This window comes from Nicotiana tabacum, chromosome 1 (genome assembly GCF_000715075.1).
Source record: "Nicotiana tabacum cultivar K326 chromosome 1, ASM71507v2, whole genome shotgun sequence".
In the NCBI taxonomy this organism is placed as follows: Eukaryota; Viridiplantae; Streptophyta; class Magnoliopsida; order Solanales; family Solanaceae; genus Nicotiana; species Nicotiana tabacum.
This window is the reverse complement of record NC_134080.1, coordinates 4,246,706-4,261,008: the sequence shown is the minus strand read 5'-3', so window position 1 is coordinate 4,261,008 and position 14,303 is coordinate 4,246,706.

Below are 14,303 nucleotides of genomic sequence, written 5' to 3'. Positions count from 1 at the left end.
CCTAAAATAAGGTACATAATTAAAATAAGCTTGCACACATATTGTGTAACACCTACAACAATAAACACACATAAGAAATAAAATAAAAAAATGGTTAGATCACAGCTTAGAACGAACGATGCACACATACATATATTTTTGAATTTTCTTTTAACGACACATATTTTTGTATTTTTGTTTGATAATGACTAGATGCAAAATGGACAGACCCACAAATGACCAACAACACATGTTACGGAAAGATCGAAAAATTGTACAGCGAAGCCATTTGCCACTATTTTTATTTTCTTTTGGAGCGATTGACCGTGAAGCAAAAATCACGTGCTTACAGCTGCCCCTCTTTACACGAAGACACGAAGGGTTTTCGCGCAAAGATAAAGCGAGTGATTTTTGCCCGTCCGAATACTTCGTGCGAAGCATTTTTTTGAAAAAGATTTGACCGAACCTTTGCTTCAGAGGTTTCCTACATATCCTGGTCTGAACAGGAATCAGGTCAATGTAGTTTGGGAAATTTTGGTAGCTGGGACTACCGTGTGACTGTAGTGCTTGCTGTTGTTGTGCGCTGTTGTATGCTGCTGTAGGATGCTACTGCTCAACCGATCTCCCTGTTACATTGCTCTAAAAGGAAAACAAGAAGCTAAGCTAGACTGAGGATCATGAGATCTTATCCATCTTCCACTTGTTCTTGTTGCCTTGCTTTCTTGTCGGCTAACGCTTTCCTCCGATGCCTTTATTTTGTGACTTTGGGAGATGATGTTGGTCCTTCGCTAACGTTTGAATGCCAGTTTTCATCACTTCGCTTGATCCGCTGGGGACATGCCCTCTTCTTCAAGCCTTTCCATTGTTTCTTTGGTGGTATGGCTTTTCATCAAAATTGTTATGTTGGGCATGCTATAACGTTCCCAAACTGCTTCTTTTGAGACGCGTTCCTTTTTCCTTTTGAATTGCGCGCTTGCCTCTGCAGTTGTCTGCTTCTTGGTGCTGGGGATTTTATTGTTTCCCGTTTGGGGATCTCTGTTGTACCCTTCCGTCTTCAGGTGGGGTGACTGATTCCAAAATCTAGAGCTAGAAGTATTCCCGCATTATACTGGTGGGCGACCTAGAACTTAAAAGTATTCCCGCATTATACTGGTGGGCGACCTAGAACTTAAATGTATTCCCGCATTATACTGGTGGGCGACCTAAAACTTAAAAGTATTCCCGCATTATACTGGTGGGCGACCTAGAACTTAAATGTATTCCCGCATTATACTGGTGGGCGACCTAGAACTTAAAAGTATTCCCGCATTATACTGGTGGGCGACCTAGAACTTAAAAGTATTCCCGCATTATACTGGTGGGCGACCTAGAACTTAAATGTATTCCCGCATTATACTGGTGGGCGACCTAGAACTTAAAAGTATTCCCGCATTATACTGGTGGGCGACCTAGAACTTAAATGTATTCCCGCATTATACTGGTGGGCGGCCTAGAACTTAAATGTATTCCCGCATTATACTGGTGGGCGACCTAGAACTTAAAAGCATTCCCGCATTATACTGGTGGGCGACCTAGAACTTAAATGTATTCCCGCATTATACTGGTGGGCGACCTAGAACTTAAAAGTATTCCCGCATTATACTGATGGGCGACCTAGAACTTAAATGTATTCCCGCATTATACTGGTGGGTGACCTAGAACTTAAAAGTATTCCCGCATTATACTGGTAGGCGACCTAGAACTTAAATGTATTCCCGCATTATACTGGTGGGCGACCTAGAACTTAAAAGTATTCCCGCATTATACTGGTGGGCGACCTAGAACTTAAAAGTATTCCCGCATTATACTGGTGGGCGACCTAGAACTTAAAAGTATTCCCGCATTATACTGGTGGGCGACCTAGAACTTAAATGTATTCCCGCATTATACTGGTGGGCGACCTAGAACTTAAATGTATTCCCGCATTATACTGGTGGGCGACCTAGAACTTAAAAGCATTCCCGCATTATACTGGTGGGCGACCTAGAACTTAAATGTATTCCCGCATTATACTGGTGGGCGACCTAGAACTTAAAAGTATTCCCGCATTATACTGGTGGGCGACCTAGAACTTAAATGTATTCCCGCATTATACTGGTGGGCGACCTAGAACTTAAAAGTATTCCCGCATTATACTGGTGGGCGACCTAGAACTTAAATGTATTCCCGCATTATACTGGTGGGCGACCTAGAACTTAAATGTATTCCCGCATTATACTGGTGGGCGACCTAGAACTTAAAAGTATTCCCGCATTATACTGGTGGGCGACCTAGAACTTAAATGTATTCCCGCATTATACTGGTGGGCGAGCTAGAACTTAAAAGTATTCCTGCATTATACTGGTGGGCGACCTAGAACTTAAATGTATTCCCGCATTATACTGGTGGTCGACCTAGAACTTAAATGTATTCCCGCATTATACTGTTGGGCGACCTAGAACTTAAAAGTATTCCCGCATTATACTGGTGGGCGACCTAGAACTTAAATGTATTCCCGCATTATGCTGGTGGGCGACCTAGAACTTAAATGTATTAAAATTGCTTCCCCGTTCTTCCGAGAAAATTTTCGACAATCGGCAGAAAATTTTCTGCCCCGGTTTTTGGTGACTTCCCTGGCGTTGCATCTCGCTGTCATCATCAATCCTTTGTTTTCCTGCAGCAGACAAAGGGATTTAATTAGTTTTTTCGTGGTGGTAGAGGGTGCCTTTCTGGCGGATGATTTTTTCCTTTCTTCTCTTTTCTTGCTCCATGTCCCAATTGATTAGTAGGCAAAGTTGCCTGTTGGGGGCCTCTAGCCTGCTGGGGATTGGCTCTCAATTAATCCCCTTTTCTGCTTTCTCTTTAAGCATATTTTGTGGGAGTCTGCTTTTAACTCCCGAAACCACTCCCTTTAGGAGCTCACTTCCTCCAAAATTGCCGGGCACGATCCCTGCATTGGGTGAATTCCCCTCCGGTTTCTGGTAGTAAGCTTTGAAAAATTCTTTTCAAGATAAATTTTAGGAAGAGAAAATAAAAGCTAGAGGGAAAAAATCTTTCTGAACCCATATTTGGTGGGGAGAAGAAACTCAAAAGAACTTATCTGGAGGACATGACTGGTCCCCGTGACCATGACGTGCACCATAGATTCCCGACCCAGTCTATTTGTATCAATCGATTTGCCCGATGGTCTGACTTGCTGGGGATGATAAATGGCTGTTCATCTTGTTGCGAATGTGGTAGCTTTTGCTGCTCTATCTTGTCGCCTCATAGTGCCCTTCGAGGGGTTTTCACTAATGAGACTCTCTCTTTTCTCTCATCTCCCGGCGCCTTATGGTGCCTGTGAGGGTTTTCACCAATAAGACTCTCTCATTTCATATCCCTCATCTTACATCGCCTCTCGGTGCCTGTGAAGGTTTTCACCGATAAGACTCTCTCATTTTATTTCTTTCGAGGAATCGGGGTGTTGTAGATACGACCCTCTTTTCTGGGGATTCCCTTGACCATCAATTCATTCCTAGTCTTGCGATCCTCCTCTTTGCTGGGGATCGGTGTATTATTCTCGGCCTCATTGCTGGACTCGACATCTCTTGAACATTGATCGGGAGGTCTTTTGGACATTGATGTTGGTTTTGGTGTGGAGTTAAAGAAAGGCTATGAAAAAATGAAAATAATTTGATGGGTGATGTGCTACAACTTTTGGAATCAAACCTTTGTTGGAATTTAAAACATAACCTCTGCCCCAGTTTTCTTGCTTGGGGAATTTATTTTTTTACACTTATGTTGCGCTATGTGCGTTACGCACGCTGTGCCTATTATGCACACTATGTACCTTATGCATCCTATATTCACTATGATGCATACTATGACCGAGCCGTGAGGCGCCTACGTATCCTCTTCGAGGAATCAGGTCAAACGTAGTTCCCACGGTTTTGTTTTTTTTATGATTTCGTCTTCTTCTTCTTTTTTTCTTTTCATTTTCTTTCTCTTTTCTTTTTCTCTTTTTCCATGTCTTTTCCATTAGTGATTCCAAAAGAGGGGCATGAAAGAATTACTTAAGGCTCAAAGGGGGAAGCAAGGGTTAAAAGTGTTTAGATAGAAGAAAGAGTTGCCTCAGTCATCTCATTTCCAATAAATGCCAAATACAAACAAATAAACCAAAAATTGCCATAATCAAATAAATTACGCATAATATCTCTTGACCGCATCTGAATTGATAGCCATGTCGACATATCGACCTTCGACATCTGTCAAACACAAAGCACCGTCGGACAATACTCTGTTCACGATATAAGGCCCTTGCCAATTTGGGGCGAATTTGCCTTTTGCCTCGACCTGATGTGGGAGGATCTTCTTCAATACCAGCTGCCCTACTTCAAACTTCCTGGGGCGCACCTTCTTATTATACGCTCTTGCCATTCTTCTCTGGTACAGCTGACCATGGCACACCGCTTCCAATCTTTTCTCATCTATCAGGCTCAACTGTTCCAATCGAGCTTTTACCCATTCATCATCATCAATCCCGACTTCAGCGATAATTCAGAGGGACGGAATTTCGACCTCCGCTGGTATTATGACCTCAGTTCCATATACCAACAAATAAGGAGTTGTGCCTATGGAAGTTCGGACGGTAGTGCGGTAACCCAGCAAAGCAAAGGGTAATCTCTCGTGCCATTGTCTGGACCCTTCCACCATTTTTCGCAGTATCTTCTTGATATTCTTATTGGCTGCTTCGACTGCTCCATTCGCCTTGGGACGATATGGGGTGGAATTGTGGTGTGTAATCTTGAATTGTTGGCATACCTCTCTCATCAAGCTGCTATTAAGGTTCGCACCGTTATCCGTAATGATCACTTTTGGGATCCCAAATCTGCAGATGATATGGGAGTGAACAAAGTCCACCACTGCCTTCTTGGTTACTGATTTGAAGGTTTTAGCCTCAACCCACTTGGTGAAGTAATCAATGGTCACTAGGATGAACCTATGACCGTTAGACGCTGCCGGCTCGATGGGCCCAATGACGTCCATGCCCCATGCTACAAACGGCCAGGGTGCTGACATCGTATGTAACTCTGTTGGCGGAGAATGAATCAAATCTCCATGTATCTGGCACTGATGGCATTTCCTCACAAAAGTGATACGGTCGTGCTCCATGGTGAGCCAATAACACCCTGTTCGAAGGATCTTTCTTGCCAACACATATCCGCTCATGTGTGGTCCGCAAACTCCAGCATGTACCTCTGCCATAACCGTCATTGCTTGACTGGAATCTACGCATCTCAACAGTCCCAAATCCGGGGTTCTTTTGTACAATACTCCTCCACTGAGGAAGAAACCATTCGACAAACGCCGAAAGGCTCTTTTTTGGTCTCTAGAGGCATGTTCTGGATATATCCCCATTCTGAGGTATTCCTTGATATCATGAAACCAGGGTTTGCCATCTGCTTTTTCTTCTATGGCATTGCAGTAGGCGTGCTGATCACGGACCTGGATGTGTAGAGGATCAACATACATTTTGTCAGGGTGGTGCAGCATTGATGCTAAGGTGGCCAAGGCATCCGCGACCTCATTGTGAATTCTCGGGATGTGTTTGAACTTCACCGATCGAAATTGCTTGCTCAGATCATGCAAGCATTGTCGGTATGGTATGAGCTTTAGATCTCGTGTTTCCCATTCACCCTGAATTTGATGTACCAAGAGGTCCGAGTCTCCCAAGACCAAGACGTCTTGGACATCCATGTCAGCAGCCAAGCGCAGACCCAGAATGCAAGCCTCATACTCGGCCATATTGTTGGTGCAATAGAAGCGTAGTTGAGCCGTAACAGGATAATGTCGTCCTATTTCAGAGATTAGTACTGCTCCTATTCCAACCCCTTTTGCGTTTGCAGCTCCATCGAAGAAAAGCTTCTAACCCGGTTCCTCAGGTAATTCCACCTCATTTGTATGCATCACCTCTTCGTCAGGAAAATACGTTCTTAAGGGTTCGTATTTTTCATCAACGGGATTCTCTGCCAAATGGTCTGCCAGCGCCTGGGCTTTCATGGTCGTCCTCGTCACATAGACGATATCAAATTCTGTGAGCAGAATTTGCCATTTTGCTAACCTTCCCGTGGGCATTGGTTTCTGAAAGATATACTTCAATGGGTCCAACGGGATATGAGATAAGTAGTATACGAAGACAGGTAGTGTTTCAACTTCTGAGCTACCCAAGTTAGGGCGCAACAAGTTTTCTCGAGTTGAGTGTACTTGACCTCATGCGCTGTGAACTTCTTGCTAAGATAGTAGATGGCCTGCTCTTTCCTTCTTGTGTCATCATGTTGACCCAGTACACAACCAAATGAATTTTCCAAGACCATCAGGTAAAGAATTAAGGGCTTCCCGGGCTTAGGCGGGACCAATACGGGTGGATTTGACAGATACCCTTTGATTTGGTCGAAGGCCTCGTGACACTCTGTCGTCCAACCTACCGCAGCGTCCTTTCTCAGCAGCCGAAATATGGGCTCACAAGTTGCGGTGAGTTGAGCGATGAACCTGCTGATATAATTGAGTCTACCCGGCAAACTCATTACTTCTGTTTTGTTCCTTGGCGGTGGCAAATCTCGGATGGATTCAATTTTGGATGGGTCTAGCTCAATCCCCCGTCGACAGACGATGAATCCTAGCAACTTTCCTGATGGGACCCCGAATGCGCATTTGGCCGGGTTAAGCTTGATATCATACCTCCGGAGTCTTTGGAAAAATCTCCTTAGGTCTGCTACATGGTCCTCCTGACACCAAGATTTGACGATCACATCATCGACGTACACCTCGATTTCTTTGTGTATCATGTCATGAAACACAGCAATCATTGCTCGCATGTACGTTGCCCCGACGTTCTTTAACCCGAACGGCATTACCCGATAACAGTAGGTTCCCCATGGCGTAATAAACGCTGTCTTCTCAGCATCCTCTTCGTCCATTAGGATCTGATGATAACCCGCATAGCAATCCACAAAGGATCCGATCTCGCGCCCCGCGCAATTATCGATCAGGATATGAATGTTGGGTAGCGGAAAATTGTCCTTGGGACTTGCTTTGTTGAGGTTGCGGTAGTCGACGCACACCCTGATTTTTCCATCTTTCTTTGGGACTGGTACCACATTGGCCAACCACTCGGGATATCGAGTGACCCGAATGACCTTTGCCTGCAACTGCTTAATCACCTCTTCTTTGATTTTTACACTCATTTCTGTTTTAAATTTCCTTAGTTTTTGCTTGACCGGAGGGTATGCCGGGTCAGTGGGTAATTTGTGAACCACTAAATTGGTGCTTAATCCAGGCATATCGTCATATGACCCTGCAAAAACATCTTTGAATTCCATGAGGGTTTTGATCAATTCTTCTCTGACATTCGGCTCAATGGGGATGCCAATTTTGGTCTCTTGGACGTTATCAGCGTCTCCTAGATTCACAGCCTCAGTGTCATTTAGGTTAGGCTTGGGTTTCTCTTCAAATTGGCATAATTCTCGATTTATTTCTTCGAAGGCTTCACCTTCATCACATTCAGATTCATCATCACAAACGACCTCTTGCATCATTGAGTGGGATTCAGATTGATTTATTAGACTAGGTCGAAGATCCGTTGTGCATGCCATGTCATTAGAACCAGTAAAAAGAGAACTGTTCAGAAAGAAAAGAACAAAATAAAATTAAAATGGGACAAAAGAAAGAACTTTATTAAATTCGCGAGATAAAAAGGGTTCACACTTTTACAAAAACGAAAGTAAAATTTGGATTACACCCTTGAATAATCCGAACAAACAAACAAACAAAACATAAATCAAAGCCTACTACCAAGACTCCCCTCGGATAGGAAGAGGAGTAACCGTCCAATTGTTGGTCTTGGCCTCAGGCCCCACGAATTGTATCTCTGCTCTGCTGGAACTTTCTCTAGCTTCCACCATACTGACATCCGCGAATAGTCTCTCAAAACTCAGATTCAGGTCTTCATTTATACCGATCAAAGGTCCTTGAATCTTTGGGACCGGCGACCCCTTGGCACTTGCTTTGACAAAAGACCGCGAGAGACGTGGCACTGGCTTAGGCAGAAACCAAACCCTCTTCTTCATTTTTCGTGCTTGCTTCCTATCCGTTGCGGTTGGTTTGAACCCCAATCCAAAAGTTTCCATATTTTTAGGAAGGGATACAGGTTGGACAATCCCTTGAAGCTCGACTCCCAGGCCTTTTCCTGGCACAAATCCGTTACCCAGCATTTCCGAGACCATCATGACTGTCGCGGCAGCTACCCTAGGGTGTGGGATGATTTCTCCTTCAGAAATTTTGTTGGCTGACCCTGTATCGAAAATCTGGTAGACCCAAGGACCTTTGTCATCAGCAGTCTCTATGAAAGGTACAATTGCTCCACCCGTGGTGCACGTTGTATCCTCGCCGTGTAACATGACCTCCTGTCTTTCCCACTCGAACTTTACTATCTGATGTAGGGAGAAGGGCACTGCTTTTGCTGCATGAATCCATGGTCGTCCTAGCAGCATGTTGTAAGATACTGTGGCGTCTAACACCTGGAATTCCATGGTAAACAGGACTGGACCAATGGTCAGTTCAAGTACAACATCCCCTACAGTGGCTGTTCCGTTTCCGTCAAACCCTCGGACACAGATACTGTTCTTGTGGATCCTTCCGTGGTCGATCTTTAACTGGTTCAAGGTAGATAGTGGGCAAATATTGGCGCTTGAGCCATTATCCACCAATACTCGAGTTACCACCGAGTCTTCACATTTGACAGCTAGGTATAGAGCCTTATTATGCTCCGTACCCTCCACCGGCTGGTCATCATCTGAGAATGTTACCCTGTTCACCTCAAAAATCTTGCTGGCAATGGTTTCCAGGTGGTTTACAGCAATCTCACTGGGTACATGAGCTTCGTTCAATATCTTTAGCAGGGCCCGACGATGCTCCTCAGAATGGATCAGTAACGACAACAATGAGATCTGGGCCGGTGTTTTTCTCAGCTGTTCGACCACAGAATAGTTATGTACTTTCATCTTCCTCAGGAACTCTTCAGCCTCTTCTTCGGACACAGGTTTCTTGGTTGCAACTGGGTTGGTTCTTCTTAGCTCCACCGGAGCAAAACATCGACCTGATCGAGTCAGCCCTTGCGCTTCACAACTGACTTCTTCCAACTGTTTTCCTTTGTACATCACCACCGCCTTTTCATATTTCCAAGGCACAGCCCTGCTGTCAATCATCGGCAGCTGGACCACAGGCTTTATGGTCACCCGTTCTCTACATACCCCTTTCAACACGACCGCCGGTGTGGGTGGGGTCCCTGGTATTACCAACTTGCTTGGCTCGGGTTTGCTTGTTATGGAGGACGGGCTCTTTCCCAATATCACTACCGGCTTGACGCCTTCTCCCTGCGACTGTACACTCGTTTCTCCACTGGTGGAGACTTCCTTTGGGGCGGCTTGGATCATCATCACTGTTTGTGAAGGTTTTCTCAATTCTCCTCCTTCACACACCAACTCAATCATGTGAGTTTCGTGGTGCGCTGGCAGTGGGTTTTGGTTGATGTTAGGAGCTTCTGGTGTATGGACCTCGATCTTATTGGTGTCAATAAGATCTTGTATGGCATGCCTTAATTTCCAGCACTTCTCGGTATCATGCCCGAGCATCCCTGAACAGTATTCACAACTGATTGATCGATCCAAATTCTGAGGTGGGGGATTTGGTTCTCGAGTCTGGACAGGACTAACCAAACCCAATTGCCGCAGCTTGTGGAACAAAGCGGTGTAGGTTTCTCCCAGCTCCGTGAAGGTTCTCTGTTTCCGCAGCCTGTCATTCCTAGCATCTGGATTTCCCCGAAAGCCTATCCCTGAAGGGTTTCTATATGCCCTTGGTGGAGGGTAGGTGTTTTGCGGTGGGTAGTTATTATGTGGAGCTGGGTATGTGTTGTGGGGGGCCGGTGCGCGCCATTGTGGGCGAACCGGAGGCTGAGTGTATGCCTGGGCTTGGTGTACGGAACAATGTGGTTCTCGAGGTGGATAGAAATTTTGTGGTGGGCTGTATGGGTATTCTGACCTGTGAGGTCTGGGTTGGTTGTAGTGTGGCCTGCCAGCCCTGGACCAACTGCCTGCCTCGATCGTGGCAACCTCTTCTTTCTTTCTTCTCAGCGCACCTCCCGTGTCGTTTTGAATAGCCTAGGTTGTGGCCTTGAGTGCCGAATAGTTCAAGATCTTGTCAGACCTCAGACCCTCTTCTATCATGACCCCTATCTTGACCACCTCGTTAAAAGATTTTCCAACCGTTGTCACCAAGTGACCAAAGTAGGTTGGATCCAATGTCTGCAAGAAATAGTCCACCATCTCTCCCTCTCTCATGGGAGGATCGACTCTAGCTGCTTGCTCTCTCCAGCGGAACCCGAACTCGCGAAAACTTTCCCCGGGTTTCTTCCCAGTTCTTAATAATGTGAGACGGTCAGGGACTATCTCGAGGTTGTACTGGAAATGACCTGCAAAAGCCTGGGCCAGATCATCCCACGTGTACCACTTGCTGGAATCCTGCCTAGTATACCATTCTAGTGCAGATCCGCTCAAACTTTGGCCGAAATAAGCTATCAACAGCTCATCCTTGCCGCCTGCCCCTCTCATCTTGCTACAGAATCCCCGCAAATGCGCCATGGGGTCACCGTGCCCTTCATATAAATCAAACTTAGGCATCTTGAACCCAGCCGGGAGTTGGACGTCTGGGAAAGGGCACAGATCTTTGTATGCTACGCTGACTTGATTGCCTAAACCGTGCAAGTTCCTGAAGGATTGCTCCAAGCTTTTGAATTTTCTCAGCACTTCATCCTGTTCAGGAGCCTTAACTGGCTTCTCAACCTCTGCCGGCACTTCCACATGTGGATTGTAAGCCTGAGGTTCGGGTGCATGGAATGTAGGCTCAGGGGGATAGTATTGTGTATCGTGAGCCCGAAACAATGGCTCACTGGTTGTTCTTTGCAAAGGGGCTGATGTAGGTCCCACAAAGATGGGAATATTGGGTGTTGGGAGAGGTTGATGGGGTGGTGGAGCTTGGGAATCATGAGGACTCGATCAACAACTAGTTTTCCAACTTAGGGACCCACGAGGCATCTTTCGGCCCTTTCACGGCCCTAGGTGTAAGGTCTCTTTGCAAGCTCTTCAACTCGTTCATAATCCGGTGGACGCCGCCCATGACGGAAGCAATGAGGGTTTCCCGAGGTGTTTGCTCGCATGCCAAACATTTTAGGTAGATGTAATGCCCGACTTTGTCAATTCTTGCTCGAATGTTGTCCCTTTCTGCGAACAATTGCCTTATCTGTCGGCTCTTTAATCCTAGCGTTTGTGCATTGGTGGCGAGCTGATCCTGGAATATATCCATTTGCCTTTCCATCCTTGTCATTGCATTGTAATAGCGTCTCCGGTCGGCCTGGGCATCTTGTGTTTGCTTGAAGATCCGCTCTTGCAAAGCGGAATTTGTTTCCTTTGCTGCTTTGACGCTCAGTTCACAATTCCTCATGACTTGCTGTAGGCGCTTTCTCCGGGCCATTGTACCTTCTGCCCATTTGACCCTCATCCTTGCTATGCAAGCCTCTGATTGGTCTAATTCTACTTGGCTCTGGATGACCTGATTTCTCAAACTGGCTATCAATCTTTCGTCGGAGCGATGCTTCTGTCGGTCGATGTTATTCTTACTGGCTTGGCGAAGGCGGGCCTTCAGAGCTTGGTTTTCTTGGGCTAGCTTGTCTTTTTCAGCCTGCTCTTGGGCGACTTGCACGTTGTTTTCAAATACAATCCTTTCAACTTGCCGCTTCAGCTTCCTGATTTCAACCAAGTAACCTTCCTCTTTTGCGAGCCAGTCCCATTGTTCTTGCGATGACTCAACAAAATCTTGGAGGTGAGGCCGTTTGGTTGGCCGTTTCACAATGTTCTTCTTGTTATTCCAAGCGAGATAGGCTGGCGAGACTTCACCCCTAGACACATCACCTACCCGAGTATTTGCCGTTCAGGTACTGGCATTCACTCCATATGCAACGAACTGTCTTTTCAGGAAATTGGCCGTCACTGCTGACCTCGACTGCATAAGTGCTGAGATCTTCGTTCGGGTGTAGTACTTGACATCTTCCTAACTGTCTCATCACCCTGTAAGGGGCATAAGGTTGGATACCTTTGAGTCCCATCAAAAGGAAATGAGGACCAGTGGCGGGCATGTATATGATTTCTTCCACAGAAAGCCAACCCAAAGTCCAGTTTATTTGATCTGCGGTGATGACCCGGAGATAGGATATCCACTCTTCAAACCCTCCTGGTGATCGGAAACCTGAAACCCTTAGGTTATAACCCTCGATGCAACCCCCATTTGTAGATATGTAGCGCATATACTGAGGATGGTGACACAAGTGTTCGATCATCCACATCTTTAATAACAAGTTGCACCCCTCGAAGAAGTCTGCTCCGGCCTTACAAGCCGTGAGGGCTCGGTACATTTCTGACACTATCATAGGAGCAAGGATGCTTTTATCGTTGGTAATCAGGACTTTGGCGATTCCGGCCACTTTCAGGTCGATACTTCTATCTTTTCGGGGAAACACCACAAGGCCCAAAAACGCCACCATAAAAGTGAACCGCCTATGCTCATTCCATTTTACCAGACTTCCCCTGCTGCAAACACCACTTTCTGGATCATTAAATCCTCCTATGCTCCCGTACCTCTGGTATATGAATTGTAGGGTAGAAAAACCTCTATCTAGTTTGGCGTACGGGACTCCCTTGCTTATCTTCAACAGATCCATGAATTTGTGTGAATTCACGGCTCTTGGAGCGGTCAGGTATTTGTGTCTCAAACCTTCAGTGACGTCCATGTAACCCGCCATTTCTTCTAAGGTTGGGGTGAGTTCAAAATTCGAGAAACGGAACACGTTGTGGGCCGGATCCCAAAATGTAACCAAAGCCTTTATGATGTCGCACCGAGGCCTGACGTTCAACAAATCAACCAAACCTCCCAGGTGCAGTTTGATCTTGTCTTGCTCTGATTTTTCCAAATCCTCCCACCATAATCGCACCTCCAGAGGGATTTTGCTTCTAACTGTTACCGGCAAACTTGGACTTATGCTCATTCTGCATGTTTATTGGGGTGGTTAAGCAAAGATCCAGACTCATTGGACTCAAATACCAAATTGACACACTCTTTTTCTAAAAAAATGAAATTTGGTTGTTTTCCGAAAAAGTATGATGTCACCTTAAAAACTTTCGTTCTTTGGGTTGTACCTATATTTTGAAAAACAAGTTGAGCCCGATGGGGGTTGCTTACGTATCCCGCACCATGCGAGAATCAAACTGACGTAGTTCAGGCATAAATCGAATTTCGGGGACACACTATTTTTCTCTTAGAAATGGATCAAAGACTCTTACTTTCTAAAACAAATCAATAAGACACACATTTTCTTTTCTTTTTCTTTTTATTTTTCAAAATTCTGGCAGAGCTTTAACCACTTTTTTTTTGATTTTTCAAGAACAAAATAATTAACCCCTTAATCGTTATTCTTCTTTTTTTTTTCTTTTTTTTAAAAACATTCTCGATATTCAGAAACCGGTCAGCATGCAAGCCTCGAAACAAGTAAATGCATAAAGCAAACAGGATGTAGCAGGATGGTCTTTGTTCTCAGGTTGCTTGTCCTAGACGGACCCAGCCTCTGTGCTGAGTCCCCTAAGTCAAATGCACATGATGCAAATAAGCGTTCCTACTAGGGATCCGGCATGAAGTTATGTTATGCTAAGCGGTAAAACCTAGGTGTTTGTTCTAGACCTGGCTTACTCGAGCGGACAACTCGAGCCAAGGATGGGAGCTGTGTACCGGTAACCAAAAGGCCATCCGATTTTGCAACTCCTCCGAATCCTCGTTCTATTTTGGCATATGACACTAACAGAAAGAAGCCACGACCAGCGTGCGCTCCTCAAGAGAGAAGAGAAGGGTTTCGGCACAATTTATATGTACAGTTCCAACAATATCAAAGCAGTAAAAGCAGCATTTAGCACATTAGACTCAAAACATGTAATAAAATCAGATAATAAATAAAGCCAAATAATAACAATTATTCTAAGCTCGAATTCTTAACCCTGAACCAGTGGTTCTAGGTAAGGCATCCCCAGCAGAGTCGCCAGAGCTGTCACACCTCCTTTTTCCGCACCCGAGGGGGTGCAAGGGAGTTTTTTCCAATTAAAGGACAATCGAAACGGGATTGGTTTAATTATTTCAGAGTCGCCACTTGGGAGATTTAGGGTGTCCCAAGTCAC